The sequence below is a fragment of the Mesoplodon mirus genome, assembly GCF_964341445.2.
Source record: "Mesoplodon mirus genome assembly, chromosome: 7".
NCBI lineage: Eukaryota > Metazoa > Chordata > Mammalia > Artiodactyla > Ziphiidae > Mesoplodon > Mesoplodon mirus.
The window spans coordinates 136,420,986-136,439,031 of NC_138983.1; the positions used below are offsets into that span (position 1 = coordinate 136,420,986).

The 18,046-nt window shown below is 42.2% G+C and overlaps 1 protein-coding gene across 1 annotated transcript in view; it reads left to right on the plus strand.

Moving 5' to 3' along the window:
• Nucleotides 1-10,819: 10,819 nt before the first annotated feature.
• The window catches only part of TMEM45B (transmembrane protein 45B), a 28,409-nt gene continuing 21,182 nt past the window's right edge, over nt 10,820-18,046 (plus strand). The window contains exon 1 of the mRNA XM_082628390.1: nt 10,820-10,882. The gene's annotated coding sequence lies outside the window, so the exon portion shown is untranslated. The remainder of the gene's footprint in view (nt 10,883-18,046) is intronic.

The following is an 18,046-nucleotide window of genomic DNA, read 5'->3' on the forward strand; positions in this document are numbered from 1 at the left end:
CTGTCTGTAGCTTTATTGGAGAAAAAACTTTATTTTGCTGCCCAAGATCCTAACATGTAAATCTCTGTGATGCACTCTCTTAGGTTTCACCCATCCAGGCACTCTGCTCTTATGCTGACACAGCCGTCATGCCAGGACTTACCATCACATTGTTCATTTGGTAACATTTTTAAATAATATAAAAATAATACAGCTATATATAAATAGATAACTAATAAAGACCTACTGTATACCACAGGGAGCTCTACTCAATACTCTGCAATGACCTAGATGGAAAGAGAATCTAAAAAAGAGGGGATATATGTATATGTATAACTGATCCACTTTGCTGTACAGCAGAAACTAACACAACATTGTAAATCAACTAGACTCCAATAAAAATTTTTAAATAACAGTAATAATAAGACCAAGAAGGGCTCATTCCAGGACCGAGCAAAAGTTGTTCAACAATGGAAATCCTACCAACATAAATCATTAGGTTTATATACTAAAGCAAAAAGCTCATATGATTTTATGGCGAAGAAAGTTTTTTCCTAATATTTAATATCATTTCTTTTTTTTTTTTTTTTTTGCGATACGCGGGCCTCTCACTGTTGTGGCCTCTCCCGTTGCGGAGCACAGGCTCCGGACACGCAGGCTCAGTGGCCACGGCTCACGGGCCCAGCCGCTCCGCGGCATGTGGGATCTTCCCGGACCGGGGCACGAACCCGTGTCCCCTGCATCGGCAGGCGGACTCTCAACCACTGCGCCACCAGGGAAGCCCTTAATATCATTTCTAATAAAAAACAAATAACATTCATTAAAATAGGAATATAGAGAAACTACTTAAACATGATGAAGAAAGACTGTTTACCAAAAACCAACATTAGACATCTGCTTTCAATCCTGATGCTATAACAGAGACTAGATTTACCCTCCCTCTTTAAGCAACGAACTATATGAAACAAAAGATCTCATCGCCTGAGATCCACAGGCGATGCAGGATCTCAGTGATCCCTGAGAGAAGGAAATAAATGAAGTGAGCCCTAAGAGTGCCCCAGCTCACCACCAGGCTGAACAAAGAAAGGGGAAACTAAAACAGAGCCCAAGGTTCTCACTGGGTTGAGGAGACGGGTGCAGAGCTGAAGGAGGGCAAGGTAGTAACAAGGTGTGAGGCAAAGCATCCAGAGAAGAGCCGCTGAGAGACGGGGCTCCCAAGATCCGCAGGGGGTCCCTCAAGTCTTCGGCTGAGAGCTGCAATGGGCACGTATGAGAACATCTCCAAGGCTGCGAAAGGAGCGTCAGAAAGGGGGAGGCGGAGCCAGCCTAGGAGCTCACAGGAGGCCAGAAACAGCGCTCCCACTAACCAGGGTGGAAAGACCGCCTAACGCCCGGGGCACTGGGCACAGTTCTCAGAAGCATGTTCCCTCTGTTGGGCCAAGTTAGTCCTCGATGAAAAGTTCTGTTAGACCTGTCCCGTCAGGGCTTAAAAGCAAGCCTCTAGAGAATCAAACTGATTCCAGGGAACTTACTGCATCCTAAACCAAGCCCATAAAAGTCTAAAGGAATTCCAAAAATCCAGCCGTCGATAGCGGAAAATGTACATTGTCCAGCACCCAAGCAAACATTACCAGGTATGCAAATAAACAGGAACAATGACCTTAATCAGGAAAAGAAAACAAAATCAATCCATTGATCCAAAAAATCAACTCCAGAGAGCACAAAGAACACCCATTAACCATGTCATAGCCATGATTTCACACTCTTGCCTCACAAAGCTTTTAGCAGTAGATGCTGACTCAAAAATTACAGCAACATGGATGGACCTAAAGAATATTACACTTAGTGAAGTAAGTCAGACAGAGAAGGACAAATATTATATATCACTTATATGTGGAATCTAAAAACAATACAAATTAATCTATATACAAAACAGAAACGGACTCACAGACATAGAAAACAAACTTATGGTTACCAAAGGGGAAAGGGGGTAATAAATTAGGAATATGGGATTAACAGATACAACTACTGTACATAAAATAGATAAGCAACAAGGATTTACTGTATAGCCAGGGAATTATATTCAATGTCTTGTAATAACCAATAATGGAAAAGAATCTGAAAAAATATATACATATATATTTAACTGAATCACTTCGCTCTACACCTGAAACTAACACAATATTGTAAATCAACTACTTCAATTTAAAAATTTACAAAAGTGATCATTTCTTTTCCCCAACTTTTGGTGCCAATAAACCAAAAAGTTATTAAGAAGAAAGAAAAACAAAAGCCCTACTGACATAGGTTATTTCCGCAGAATTCTCTGATCTACAAAATTTCACACCCTGCTTCACTCTCAACTCCTTTTCATTCTTTCTGCTTTCAGTTTATTCCTTCCTTCTCTTTGGTAAGTATTTTCCCATTTTATTTTTAATAAAATATATTTCAAAAACAAAAATAGTATATATATCAATTTATGCATGTCCACTACTAAACAGATGCTTGTTTTGTCATGCTTGCTTTAGGTCTCTCTAATAATAGAAAACACATGTAGGGCTTCCCTGGTGGCTCAGTGGTTAAGAATCCGCCTGCCAGTGCAGGGGACAGGGGTTCGAGCCCTGGTCCAGGAAGATCCCACATGCCGCGGAGCAACTAAACCCGTGCGCCACAACTACTGAGCCTGCGCTCTAGAGTCCGCAAGCCACAGCTACTGAGCCCGTTCGCCATAACTACTGAAGCCCGCGTGCATAGAGCCTGTGCTCCGCAACAAGAGAAGCCACCGCAATGAGAAGCCTGCGCACCGCAACGAAAAGTAGCCCCCGCTCGCCGCAACTAGAGAAAGTCCGTGTGCGGCAACGAAGACCCAACACAGCCAAAAATAAATAAATTAAATACATTAATTAAGAGAAAACACATGTAATATGCTGCTTTGTGCCAAGCACAGAAAGTACCACGTAAATATGTATACATTCTCAGATAAAATACATACATTTTGGTTGTCACGTCAGCCTTATGTGGTAGATATTATCATCTGTTCCATTTTACAGATGAAGAAATTGAGGCACAGAGAGGTTCAGAAGCTTACACTAAGTCACACAGTTGATAACTGGCAGATTTGGGTTTCAACTCAGATAATCTACCCTAGAGCCCATGATTTTAATCCCTATACTACACTTCCTCAAACACAGAAGCTATAGGATAGATTATTTTAAAAAATAAAACTGCACAGATGGAACTAATACAGCTTCCTCACACTCTTTTTCCTCCCTACATGCCTAGCTAATAGCTACAGACTAATAGTCTCTTGTCTTAACTATTGCAAATATATTCTCCCAATCTATCGCCTGCGTGTTGGCCTTGTCTATAGGGTCTTTCATTTGACAGAAATCTATAATTTTGATGCAATGAAATCCATTGAATTTTTTTCTGCCTTATGCTTTGTGTTTTTGTGGTCTTAAGAAGTCACAACCATATTTTTATATAAGCTTAAAGATGTGCCTTTAGACCTTTAACCCATCTGAAGTCCACCTCTATAAATAAGGTAAGGATAAGGTAGAGATCCAGTGTTACTTTGCTATTTATGGGCCAATTTCTCCAACATCATCTACTATGCACTGATTCACTGCACCAAATTTATCATATATCAAGTTTATATAAACAGGTGGGTCTACCTCTTAACTCTCCATTCTGTTCCCTTAGGCGATTTGTTAATTCTCTTTGAATTGTTTTTGTCTAAAATCAATTGAGTGTGAATGTAAGGGCTTATTTCTGGATGCTCAATTCTGTTCCACTGATCTACATGCCTATCCTTACGCCAGTTCTACACTGTCTTGACTAATATATTAATATTTAAAATCAGACAGTGTAAATCCTCCAACTTTATTCACATGTAACAGAGCTAGCCCTCAATTTTAAAGAACATTTTATTATGTAATTTTTTTAGCATACACAAAAGTAGAAGGCATTGTAAAACGAACTTTCATCACCCATGCTGCAGCTTCAACAATCTTGTTTCATCTATACTTCTCCACCTCTTACCTATTGCTAGTTATGATTTTTAACACCTTTATTGAGGTATAACTTATTTACCAAAAAATTCACCCACTGTAACTGCACAATGCAAGGATTTTTAGTAAACTTCTAAACATGTGAAAACGTTACCACAATTCAGTTTTAGAAAACTTCCATTGTCCCAAAATATTCCATCTTGCTCAACTGCTGTCAATACCTACCCGCTCTCCCACTCCAGCAACCATTCTTCAGCTTTCAATCTCTAAGTATTTGTCTTCTCTGAACATTTCTTATAAATGGAATCATACAGTATGTGGTCTTTTCCATTTGGCTTCTTTCACTTACCATAATATTTTTTAGGATTATACATGCTAAAGCATATATTAGTTCAATCATTTCTGTTGTTGAATAATATTCCATTTTACAGTTATACTACATTTTGTTTATCCATTCACCAGTTTATGGACATTTGAATTGTTTCCAGTTTTGAATCTTATGTATAATGCTATTATGAACGTGTGCATATAAGCCTTTGTGTGGCTACATATTTGCATTTCTCTTGGATACTCGCCTAGGAGTAAAATATCTGGGTCATATAAGTTTGTTTAACTTTTTAAGAAACTGCCAGATTGTAATCCAGAGTGGCTAAACCACTTCACATCCCCTGAAGCAATGTATGAGGGTTCCAGTTTATCCATATTGTCCCCAATTCTTATTATTTATATATATATATATATATATATATATATATATATATATATATATATATATATATATATATATGTATATATATATATTTTGGCCCGACCGAGGCTTGTGGGATCTTAGTTCCCTGACCAGGGATCAAACCCATGTCCCGGCAGTGAAAGCGGCATGTCCTAACCACTGGACCGCCAGGGGATTCTCTCTTTATTTTCTATTATAGCTATTCTAGTGGGTACATCGGTATCTCATGATAGTCTAATCTGCATTTCCTAGTACTAGTTTTGTCAACTATTTTTTTCACGTGACTTTCAGATATTAGTATACCTTTGTGCATGAAATGTCTATTCAAATAATTTGCCCATTTTTAAAAATTTATTTATTTTATTTTTGGCTGCATTGGGTCTTCGTTGCTGTGCACAGTCTTTCTCTAGTTGCGGCAAGCAGGGGCTACTCTTGGTTGCAGTGCGTGGGCTTCTCATTGCAGTGGCTTCTCTTTTTGCAGAGCACAGGCTCTAGGCACGTAGGCTTCAGTAGTTGGGGCACACGGGCTCAGTAGTTGTGGCTCAAGGGCTCTAGAATGCAGGCTCAGAAGTTGTGGCACATGGGCTTAGTTGCTCTGTGGCATGTGGGATCTTTCTGGACCAGGGCTCGAACCTGTGTCCCCTGCATTGGCAGGCGGATTCATAACCACTGTTCCACCAGAGAAGTCCCTTTTTTTGCCCATTTTTAATTGGGCTTCCTTATTACTGAGTTGTAAGACTTCTTTGTACATTCCAGATGCAAGTCCTTTTATCAGATATATAACTTGGAAATAGTTTCCTCCAGTCTGTGGCTTGACTTTTCATTTTCTCAGTGGTATCTTCTGAGTTTTTAATTTTGATGATGTACAATTTATCAAATTTCTTTTTCATGGATCGTTCTGTTGGTGTGGATAGCTTAGCTCCTCTCCAGTCTATCCTGTGCAGAGGTGTGGAAACTTATCCAGACCCTATGACTGCCTCATATTCCAAATCTTCCTATTAAATTTCTGGCTAACTTTATTGCTTATTCCAGCCAGGAATGCAACCTCAAGCTAGCTGAGGCACTGGTTTTACATGTTTGTTTGGCACTGAGATCACAACTATTACCTACAGTGCTGCTGGGGTGGGTTTTTCCCTGCTCATTCAGACTCAAGTGAGACCTCTCTGGCAGTGAAGGAGTGGATTTTTACAGCTTGAACACCCTGGTAAGACCTCCCACAAACTGAGATGGAGGGTGGGGAAAATGAAAGCAGTCCCAGATAAGATTGCCACAGACCTATGGTTTTTAGTCAGAGTTCAGTGTTTCATTAGTAACCACCTGTAAATTGCTCAGATGGCTTTGGTCAGTTTCCAGAGGCTTGAAATGGTTGTTTTTGACAATTTAGTCCAGTTTTATAGTTTATTTTGGATGGTAGAATTTGCTGCAGTTTCCTCTTGGCACTGAGCAATGCTGGCTTGGGGGAATGGGATGATGCAGGCAAAATGAAGCTTTTCCTCTAAGATGAAGAGTGAGACAAGGGTGGTTACTCCCATCACTCCTATTCAACGTAGTACTGGAAGCATTAGCCAGAACAATAAGGCAAGAAAAAGAAATAAAACGTATTGGAAATTCCCTGGCAGTCCAGTGGTTAGGACTCTGAGCTTTCACTGCCTAGGGCCCGGGTTCAGTCCCTGGCTGGGAAACTAAGATCCCACAAGCCTTGCGGTACAGCCAGGAAGGTATCAAAATCAGAAAAGAAGTAGATTGTCTTTGTTTGCAGATGATATGATCTTATAGAGAATTCTGAAGACTGCACCAAAAAACTGTTAATAAACAAATTCAGTAAAATTGCAGGATACAAAATCAACATACAGATAACAGTTGCATTTCTATATACTAACAACAGAATATCTGAAAAAGTAGTGAAGAAAACAATCTCATTCAAAAAGGTATCAAGGGCTTCCCTGGTGGCGCAGTGGATAAGACTCCGTGCGTGCAATGCAGGGGGCCTGGGCTCGATCCCTGGTCAGGGAACTAGATTCCACATGCATGCCATGCATGCCACAACTAAGGAGCCCACACGCCACTACTAAGGAGCCCTGGAGCCACAACTAAGGAGCCCACCTGCCACAACTAAGACCAAGTAAATAAATAAATATTTTTAAACTGGATAAAAGTTTTAGCATAAGAGCTAAAACTATAAAACTCTTAGAAGAAGACATGGGGGAAATCTTCATGGCATTGGATTTGACAATGGTTTCTTGGATATGACATGAAAATCCCAGGAACAAAAGTAAAAATAGCAAACTGGACTTTATCAAAATTAAAACTTTTTTGCATCAAAGGAAACTATCAACAGAGTAAAAAGGCAACCCACAGAATGGGAGAAAATATTTGCAAATCACATATCTGATAAGAGATTAATATCCAGAATATTTAGAGACTTCCTAAAACTCAACAACAAAAATCAAAACACCCAATTCAAAAATGGGCAAAGCGTTCAGACATTTCTCCAGAGAAGATATACAACTGGCGAATAAGCACATGAAAAGACGCTCAACAGGAATAATCATTAGAGAGGTGCAAATCAAAACCAGAGTGAGATACTACTTCACACCTATTAGGATGGCTATTACCAAAAAACCAAAGACAAGCATTGTCAAGGATGTGGAGAAACTGGAACGCTTGTGCACTGCTGGTGGGAATGTAAAATGGTGCAGCTGCTGTGGAAAACAGTATGGCAGTTCCTCAAAAACTTAAACATAGAATTACCATTTGATCCAGCAATTCCACTTCTGGGTATACACACCAAAGAACTGAAAGCAAGAACCCGAACAGATATTTGTACACCACATAAAACCAAGATTTATAGCAGCATCATTCACCGTAGCCAAAAGCAGAAACAATACAAATGTCCATCAACAGGTGAATGGATAAACAAAATATAGTATACACGTACAACAGAATCTTATTCAGCCTTAGAAAGCAATGAAATTGTGATACATGCTACAATATGGATGAACCTTGAAGACACTATGCTAAATGAAATAAGTGAGACCTAATAGGACAGATTCTGTATGATTCTACTTAAAAGAGATACCTTGAGTAGTCAGATTCATAGAGAATGTGGAACAGTGGTTACCAGGGGCTTGGGGAGCAAGGAATGGGAAGTTATTGTTTAATAGGTGTACAGTTTCAGTATAGGACGATGAAAAGTTCTGGAGATAGACAGATAGATGGTTGTACAGCAATGTGAACATACTTAATGCCACTGTGGTGTACAATTAAAATGGTTAAAATGTTAATTGTTATGTATATTTTATCACAAAAAAAGAAAAGAAAAACAAAAATCTCTCACCACTCTGCAGACTTTTTAACTTTAACAATACATTATGACTATTTTCCTGGTCAACAAATATAATTCTAATTCACCCATTTTAATCACTGCACAATATATCATAGAAAGGGCATGCTGTGCCATATTTAACTACTCCCATATTGAGAAACACTTGCTGTTATAAATAATGTTGCAGTCAGAATCTTTAAGGTTCTTACGATGTATTAGTTCTGTGCAATGGAGTCTCCAAACTGTGATTCCTGGTGAATGGTATATTTAGATCTTTATTTAATGCATTTTCAATTTTTATTTGTTCAAGGTATCAAGCAGGAGGGAAGATGTTCTGCATTAGTTAGGTTATGGACTTGGTTGCATGTGATGAAAACCTCCAATAGCTGTGACTTACAGCTGTGATATAATTTTGTTTCTCTTTTTCACATTACAGTCTGGAGATGGGCATTCCAGGAGTGGTACAGAGACTACTGAGTGAGATCACCCAAGCATCCAGACTCCTTTTATTCTCTTACTCCACCATTCATTTTCATGGTCCCTGATGGCCCACTGTCATGTCCATATTCCAGTCAGCAGGAGAGGGGAGGGGAGAAGCCCGGCACAAGCCCTTCCTCTCAGGACTCCACCCAGAGGTTGCCTGAACCACTTCCACTCATAGCCTATTGTCCTGAACTTAGTCACGTAACCCATCCTACCTAAAAGGGAGGCTGGGAAAGATAGTGCTCCTGCTGGGTGGACGTGTGCCCCGTTAGCACCATGATGGCTAAGAGGAGATGGGATGATGAACAACTCTATGATAAGATTCTCCAAAAGAACAGTCAATTATGTCAGCAATATTTATAAAATAAACCATTTCCCACTGAATTAAAATGCCATCCTTGTGTTCATTTAGGCACATATGACTGATCTGTTTCTAAATGCTAATCTGCTCCACTTTTATATTAAATGAACTTTGCAATAATTGTTAGCTGCTCTTATTGTATTACAGTTGTTTTTTTTTTTTTTCCTTCCGCGGCACGCGGGCCTCCCACTGCTGTGGCCTCTCCCGCTGCGGAGCACAGGCTCCGGACGCGCAGGCTCAGCGGCCATGGCCCACGGGCCCAGCCGCTCCGCGGCATGCTGGATCCTCCCGCACCGGGGCACGAACCCGCGTCCCCTGCATCGGCAGGCGGACTCCCAACCACTGCGCCACCAGGGAAGCCCTACAGTTGTTGATAGATTAGTAATTTAGCTTTTGTTAACTGTTTGATTTAAGCTGTTTGATTTACACTATTTCCACAGATCAAGTTAAAGACGGTCAAACCTATTTTGTAAAAACTGGTTTGTCCTGGCTCTTGGATATTATCATTTGAGGCAGAAGTAATTTTCTTAGTTCTGGGTTTTCAATGTTAAGAAGCATCTCTACCCACCTGTGACTACAGAGGTCACACATTTATTTCATCATCGTTGCCTTAGAGGAAAAGAGACCATTACTTAAGAGAAAGCCTGATCACAGCAGGGGTCTGGTGAGAGGGACAGCCTTTCCCAGGGTAACAGGCATCCAGGACTCCACCTTACCATCCATTTCACAAACAGTGGGTGTGAGCAAGTGCCAGGATGAGGCCTAATGGTTAAATCAATTGCCACGTTCATGGAAAGTTAAAGTAGTACTCTCCAGCTCCTGGCTCTGGCACACTATCCATCTCAAGTGTGTGGCTCCATTAGCCTTTTAACTGATAGCACTGCCTCTGGCTTTATCTCCTTCCACCAGACCTCATGCACTCTATTTATAGAGGAAAATTTTGCTCAGGTTTATGCCTTATGCTCAAAAGTGCCTTCCTTTGACTTTGGCTTTAGAGAAAAGAAAAGCTACGTGATCAAAAGAAGCTGCACTGGGGATGCTGTCCTCTTTCCACCCTGCTTTTGCCTCTCTCTAAAACCTAAATACAGCATCTCTTCCATGAAGCCTTCCTGGTTTCCAGTGCCTACAACAATGGAATAAGCTGGAAGGCATCTTAGAGACCTGGAGGCTCCATTCTCAGCCCTGACTTCCTCTGCTCCCCTGAATCTGCCCGCACGCCTCCCCCAGATTCTGATCAGTGGTCTGAGATGGAGCCGTAGCTCCTGCATTATCTTAACTTCCACAAGGGATTATGAGCAACAGATGGGGTGGGAAACTGTACAACTAGGCCAACCCCTTAACTTAGAGATCAGGGCATGGAGACCACATGACACTACAAAGTCATGCCTTCCTCCCTAGAAGCAGCTCCTTCAAGGCAGGGACATTATCTCCTTTGCAGCTGTGTCTCCAGAACCTAGAACTGTGTCTACCTAGCATGTATTTGTTGGCAGCTTTGTTGAATGAATGAATGAATGAATGAATGAATATGACACCAAGCTTAAACTAGAAAACTGGTCCGGGATATGACACCAGAGCCTTCCTTTGCTGGAGGGTGATCCGTGCCTAGTTGGCAGGCCTGTTCACCATGACTGCTTGGCTTGGTAAACAGTCTTCCTTGAGCCAGCCTCCGCCGTCACCTCCCAGGCTCTGTTAATTGCTTTGCACCATAGGAGGTCCTTACGTGCCTGGGAACCGGCCCCCGTTGGAACACACATCTTAGGGAGTGTCTGGAGCCAGGGAACAACCCGGCGGGAGTTGTCAGGGGCGTGGAGGGCAGTGCGGACTTTGAGTCGGGCGGCCCAGCCCCCGGGCAGGTGCGGGAAGGGGCGGTCCGGGTTGGGGGCGGACCGGCTGGCGGCGGCCGGGCGGGGAGGGGCGCTCGCACCTGCGGGGTGGCAGCTGCACTCGGCGCGCAAAGTGGCCACGGACTGACGGCTCGGAAGCGCTCGGCGCAGGTGAGACGCCGGCTGCGGGCAGGGGGCTCGGCCCGGAGGGGTTCCCGACGCGGAGGGGCTCGGCCAGGGGAGGGGGCTCGGCTGGGGAGGGCAGGGAGGCACTGGAGGTCCAGGGGTGGGGAAGCTGACCCGGGGGCCCCGTCGGGGCCGCACTGGGCGGCTCCCACCGCGCCCGCGCACCTGTGGCCGATCGCCAGCGGCCCTGGGGTGAATACTGTCGCGACCCCGGCCTGGCAGGGCGACTGTGAAGCCCCTGCCCTCCGTTCCGCCCCGAGAATCGGAAACCCCCGCGGTGATGGCTCGTGTCCCGCCCGGGGACCGGAGCTATCTTGAGTCCGCGGCTCGCAGCGGCGGCACTTCCACCCCGACCCTCCCCGGGCCGGCGCCGCCCCACCCCACCCCCCACCGCGAATGCGCACACCACATACTCTCCTTAGGCCAGCAAGCCTGGAGGCTAACAGTGAGAGGCAATTGACAGATAACGTCCCCTGAGCCATTATTTAGCTTTCACGGACAGGCCAGTGGGCAGAGGGATGCGAGGGGTCAAGGGGGAAGTTCGCAGTGGTTGGAGAGGTTTAGTGGGGCCTGAAAATAGTTTTAGGTGTCCCCGCCTGGGCCCAGAGTGATCACTTCCGGAGACAGGAGCTAGCCCTCCATGTAAGAAGGGTTGTGCTGCAGCAACGGAAACCCCTTATGAAATAAACCATTTAAAAAGTTTAGCCAGAAATGACCACTTCCTTCCTTTTCTCTTCCACCACTGCCCTCGTCTGCCATTTTCCCCACATCCTGACCGTCTGCCCCGTTGCCCTACCCACCGCTCTGCTGGGCTCATAAAGTGACAGAAGAATTTTACCTGTATTTTTACATTCACTTTAATAAGTAGTAGGGCTTATTGTTAAAGGAAACGTGTACTCTTTTTAACCAGATGTGCAACATATTCAGTATATTCCGAGGTTTGTACCATGTTGAACACTGTTGGGGAGAATAATGATACACTCTGAGATAGGGGGGTGCGACCTGCTTCAGACTGAGCTCTTCCTGCCTGAGTGTTCCTCTGCTTAATATGTAGTTACCCTCTGTTGCTAAAGTTTCTGGAAAAGATACGGAACTGATATGAGGGCTCTGTTGAATAAGGCCCCTTAATCTTACAAGGGGAGAGCACCTGACATAAGCAGAGAAAAAGGCGTGATTTCTGGTTATGCGTTAGTTGTTCTGGTACTACAGGAGGCAAGCATTCGGTTTTCTTTTTAAAGACCTTTGATTTCCTCTCACTTCTTCCATGGGCAGTGGAAACAGTATTACCACTTATCACATACTCTGCATTTTCCCTTATATTCTGTGGGTTCCTCCCCGACCCTTCCGGGGAATGTTGGTTGTGATGGACTAGGTGAAGTTATTGAATCTCACGTCTGGCACCAGTAATTTTATTTAAAGTATTCCCCAATATATCCTTGGTTATGTGTCTTGCCTAATCTTAGCAAATAGCACTTTGCAATTGTCAGGATTTGGCAAGGGCTGAGGCAAAACGGGGATAAAGAGGAAGAAAGAATTCTGCTTTCTTATCTCCCCACCACCTTCACATTCACTTTGGCTGCCATGCTCAGTTGGTCAAAGTACAGATGTTACCTACGTTGGTTGTAATCAAAAGATTGTCTCTTTCTCTCAAACGCATCTGCTTGTTGAAAATGGATACGGGCAATTTTACCATGTGTAGAACCACTCCCATAGCCAAAGTTCCTGTTACTGCAAAGCTTTTTATAATTGTGGGTAAGAGAACGGAAGTCATGACTGCATCATCAGCTAATGGCTGCATATGTAGACAAATTTCCCATCTACACTTGAGACAGGTTATAAGGCAAAACCCAGATTATTCACAATACTATACAATACTGAATATGGACAATTAGAGGCCACAGGTAAGTGATGTAATTTCCACACTTCGTTTGAACCCAGCTTCCCTTTTAACCAGCCCACCCTTTCCCCCAACCTTTACTGGGGCTAGAAACAAACAGAGATGATTTCAACTTTAGCTGTTTTTGTTTCTCTTGCCTATTCTCTTATGTAAAAATAAAATGGGTCGCAAGGTACACTATGGCAGGCAGAAGGAAACTCAAAAGATCTATCTGCCTTGTGTAATGAAGAATTAAACTGAAAACATCAAAGCACACTCATGTATTCCCCTAGCAGGATTTAGATTTCTAAGTCATTATCAATATCTTGCTGGTAGCAAATCATAATCGGGCTTTACGGAGCACCAGGCATTTTCCTTAATAAGCAGCACTTTGAGGTCAGAGTAATAGCCCTATTTTTTTTAGTATGCTTTCTATTTTTTTATTTTTTAAATAGATCTTTATTGGAGTATAATTGCGTCATATTTTATAAATGAGGAAATTGAGACTTAGACACCGAGTGTCCATCCCAGGGTTACTCAGCTGTTACGTGGCAGAGCCGGGTCTCCAACCACAACTCCCTCCAGCGTGTTCTTTTTCCCTTTGTGTGTTTGTTTAATTTGGAGTGGGCAGTTGTTTGTGATTTGTTTAATATATCCTCTGACTTGAACTCTTAGAGTCTAAATTTAGAAACACTCTTGTCTGGTATATTTCATGGCCCTCTTTGTTCAATGTAATCACAAAATATTTTAGAGCTGAGCCCAATCTTCTTGTTTTTCGAAGAAGAAAAGTGGATTTGGGAAAAATTAAGCAATCACCCCATGTAGCTTCCCCAAATGTACTTTGCTAATGAATTACAGAGAAAACCTAGGTCTCTCAGTGTCCAGACTATTGCTCCTTCTGGCATGTGGTCCCCTGAGGATTTCCTACATACATAAATCAAGTGGTTTATTTCGATGGACTCTGTTGCTTAGGGTCTGTGACAGCAAACCATAGCCCCTCTGAATCCTGGACTCAGACACCTGTAGATTCTTCTACTCTAACTGTATCCCACATGCCATGAGGGAAAGAGCCTTATCTGTCTGGCCCGTTGCATTATTCCTAGTACAGTGCCCAACGCACTCAAAACAATGTGTTCAATATACAGTATATCAAATACCCATTTGAACAAGTATGAGATGTCATCAGGATTCCATTCAGCTACAAGTCACAGAAGACCCCACTCTGGGGGCTTAATAAGTAAGGAGTTTATTCTTCTCAGAGAACCAGAGGTCTGCAGGTGCCAAGTCCAGGGCCGGAGCAGGCTCCTTCCACCCTTAGCACGCTTTCGTCCTCACTGAAGGACAGGCACCTCTTCTGTGCTTAATAGAAAGAAGGGCAGAAGGCATGTACCAGCTGAGTCTGTCCCTTTCTGATAATACAGTAAGTCCCCACATACGAACCTTTAAGTTGTGAACTTTCAAAGATGCGAACATGTGTTCGCATGTCCAATCACATAAGTTAGTTCACGTGAAATTGCAGCTTGCCCCGTCAGTCCTTCAGCTCTACCGTCTCCCACCTCCTCTCCCTCCTCCAGTCAGTAACTCTTCTCGCCTGTTCACTCGATGCCAGACCCTGGATGCCAGCTGTTGGACTGTACTACTGTACTTTTCAAGGGACTGTAAGATTAAAAATGTTTTCTTTATTTTTTGTGTATGTTTTTTATGTATTATTTGTGTGAAAAGTATTATAAACCTATTACAGTACAGTACCATATAGCTGAATGTGTTAGTTGGGTACTTAGGCTAACTTAGCTGGACTTACAAATTGGACTTAAGGAACACGCTCTCGGAACGGAACTCGTTTGTATGTAGGGGACTTACTGTAATATTAAGATCTTCCCTGGAAGCTCCACCCAGTAGACCTCTTATACATCTCAGTGGTATAAAGACTATGCCACACAACTACCCCAAACTGTAAGAAGCCTGAGAAAATCCAGTGTTTTCGTTGGACATGTTGCCAATACAACAAAATAGGGATTCTGTTAATTAGGAAGAATGGATATCGGGTAAGCAAATAGCAGTGTCTGCCATGGTGCTTTTCATGGGTCACTGACTCTGTTTCTACATCTGTTATTCTTTTTCATTTTATTTATTTTTTGTTGTTTGGTTTACTAAAAAGCAATAGATAATGCAGTGGGTCTAGGGGAACTTTTTGAAATTGTAGGTTCCAAGTCCCACCCTGAGAAATGCTGATTACTTAGGTCTGGGATGGGTCTATAAATCTGAATGATAAACTGGCACTGCAGGTAATTTAAATGCAGGTGGTCACAGGACCACAACTCGAAAAACACTGAACTTGGGGTAGTTTAGCAGAGGCACCGTCATTTTATTTCCAACAGCTTTCTGTCTCACTCCTCTTGGGGCATGACTTTCTTTTTTTAATTCTCTATTTTGGTCAAAACAAATAAATGTATAGTCTTAAAAGTTCTACAAGGTTTTTATGGAGTTTATACTAAGCTGCATCCCCAGAGGCAACTACTTTCCATGCTTTTGGCTACATTTTTCTCATGTTTACCATCATATTCCCAAATAACATGCAAATATTGGCTCTTCCCCCCACCCCCCGGCCACACACACAGTTCTAGATAATATCTACTGACATCCTACCTTGAAGGATGTGGCTTTAGCTCTCTTATACCCTCATAACTCTACCTCACATTCACTTCCCTTTCTTGCAAGGTCCCAATATATCAAGTTATATCATAATATTTTTTGATATAGTAATGTTTAATGTTTGCATTATTATGACTATGTAAATATTATTCACAACTGAGCCATATGATAAACCATGATTTTTACACCTCCTCTCTTGTACAACCTTTTCTACCGTCCTGGAGTTAGTCATTGCTACATCTTCAATTGCTTAAGTGTTGAGTACTCATTACTAATTCTTGCTCAACCTTCGTTCGACAGGATGGTAAAATTCCTCTCAGTAGAGTTAGTCAACGACAAGTAAGTAGCCAGTTTTCTTTTCTTTTCTTTTTTTTTTTTTCCTTGAGAAATCCCTGCTCAGCCAGCTCCCCCATTCTCTGGAACTGGTCCTTCTCTGAGCCCCTTGTTACCCTGGGAGCTCCCTCATTGGCATCCTGTGGATTGTACAGGATTCCTGTCCCTTGGAGTCCATGCCTTGGACTCCGTTCCTTGGTTCTGCTGGAGCATAGTTTCCTAAGGATGCATGGAGGCAGAGGCAGCTTTACCCGGAGCTGATAAAGTCATAGGGCCACTGTGAGTGCTGCAAATCACTGCAAGCTGTCGGGGGTGTGGGCAGGGAGCCAGGTTGCCATCGAGAAGAATTTTTGGTCAGTTTTCTAAAGAGATTTTAAAAGAAAGAGCCCTGAATCTCCATGGCTCCTGTTTGTTGTGATTTCTTTTCTCAATGTAAATATTCACCTTCACTCCCAACTTTGTAATTCAATGACTTTTTTTTTAATTTTTGGATTTTATTTATACAGCAGGTTATTAGTCATCCATTTTATGCACATCAGCGTACACGTCAATCCCAATCTCCCAATTCATCCCACCACCACCCCACCCCCTGCTGCTTTCCCCCTCTGGTGTCCATACGTTTGTTCTCTATATCTGTGTCTCTATTTCTGCCCTGCAAACTGGTTCATCTGTACCATTTTCTAGGTTCCACATATATGCGTTAATATACGATATTTGTTTTTCTCTTTCTGACTTACTTCACTCTGTATGAGAGTCTCTAGATCCATCCACGTCCCAACAAATGACCCAATTTTGTTCCTTTTTATGGCTGAGTAATGTTCCACAGTATATATGTACCACATCTTCTTTATCCATTCATCTGTTGACGGGCATTTAAGTTGCTTCCGTGTCCTGGCTATTGTAAATAGTGCTGCAATGAACACTGGGGTGCATGTGTCTTTGAGTTATGGTTTTCTCTGGGTATATGCCCAGTAGTGGGATTGCTGGGTCATATGGTAATTCTATTTTTAGTTTTTTAAGAAACCTCCATACTGTTCTCCATAGTGGCTGTATCAATTTACATTCCCACCAACAGTGCAAGAGGGTTCCCTTTTCTCCACACCCTCTCTAGTATTTGTTGTTTGTAGATTTTCTGTTGATACCCATTCTAACTGGTGTGAGGTGATACCTCATTGTAGTTTTGATTTGCATTTCTCTAATAGTGATGTTGAGCATCTTGTGCTTCTTGGCCATCTGTATGTCTTCTTTGGAGAAATGTCTCTTTAGGTCTTCTGCCCATTTTTGGATTGGGTTGTTTGTTTTTTTAATATTGAGCTGCATGAGCTGTTTATATACTTTGGAGATTAATCCTTTGTTGATTCATTTGCAAATATTTTCTCCCACTCTGAGGGTTGTCATTCCATCTTGTTTATGGTTTCCTTTGCTGTGCAAAAGCTTTGAAGTTTCATTAGATCCCACTTGTTTATTTTTATTTCCATTACTCTAGGAGGTGGATCAAAAAATACCTTGCTGTGACTTATGTCAAAGAGTGTTCTTCCTATGTTTTCCTTTAAGAGTTTTATAGTGTCCGGTCTTACATTTAGGTCTCTAATCCATTTTGTTTTTGTGTATGGTGTTAGGGGGTGTTCTAATTTCATACTTTTACATGTAGCTGTCCAGTTTTCCCAGCACCACTTATTGAAGAGACTGTCTTTTCTCCATTGTATATCCTTGCCTCCTTTGTCATAGATTAGCTGACTATAGGTGTGGGGGTTTATCTCTGGGCTTTCTATCTTTTTCCATTGATCTATATTTCTGTTTCTGTGCCAGTACCATATTGTCTTGATTACTGTAGCTTTGTAGTATAGTCTGAGGTCAGGGAGTCTGATTCCTCCAGCTCCGCTTTTTTCCCTAAAGACTGCTTTGGCTATTCGGGGTCTTTTGTGTCTCCATACAAATTTTAAGATTTTTTGTTCTAGTTCTGTAAAAACTGCCATTGGTAATTTGACAGGGATTGCATTGAATCTGTAGATTGCTTTGGGTAGTATAGTCATTTTCACAATATTGATTCTTCCAATCCAAGAACATGGTATATCTCTCCATCTGTTGGTATCATCTATAATTTCTTTCATCAGTGTCTTATAGTTTTCTGCATACAGGTCTTTTTTCTCCCTAGGTAGGTTTATTCCTAGGTATTTTATTCTTTTTGTTGCAATGGTAAATGGGAGTGTTTCCTTAATTTCTCTTTCAGATTTTTCATTATTAGTGTATAGGAATGCAAGAGATTTCTGTGCGTTACTTTTGTATCC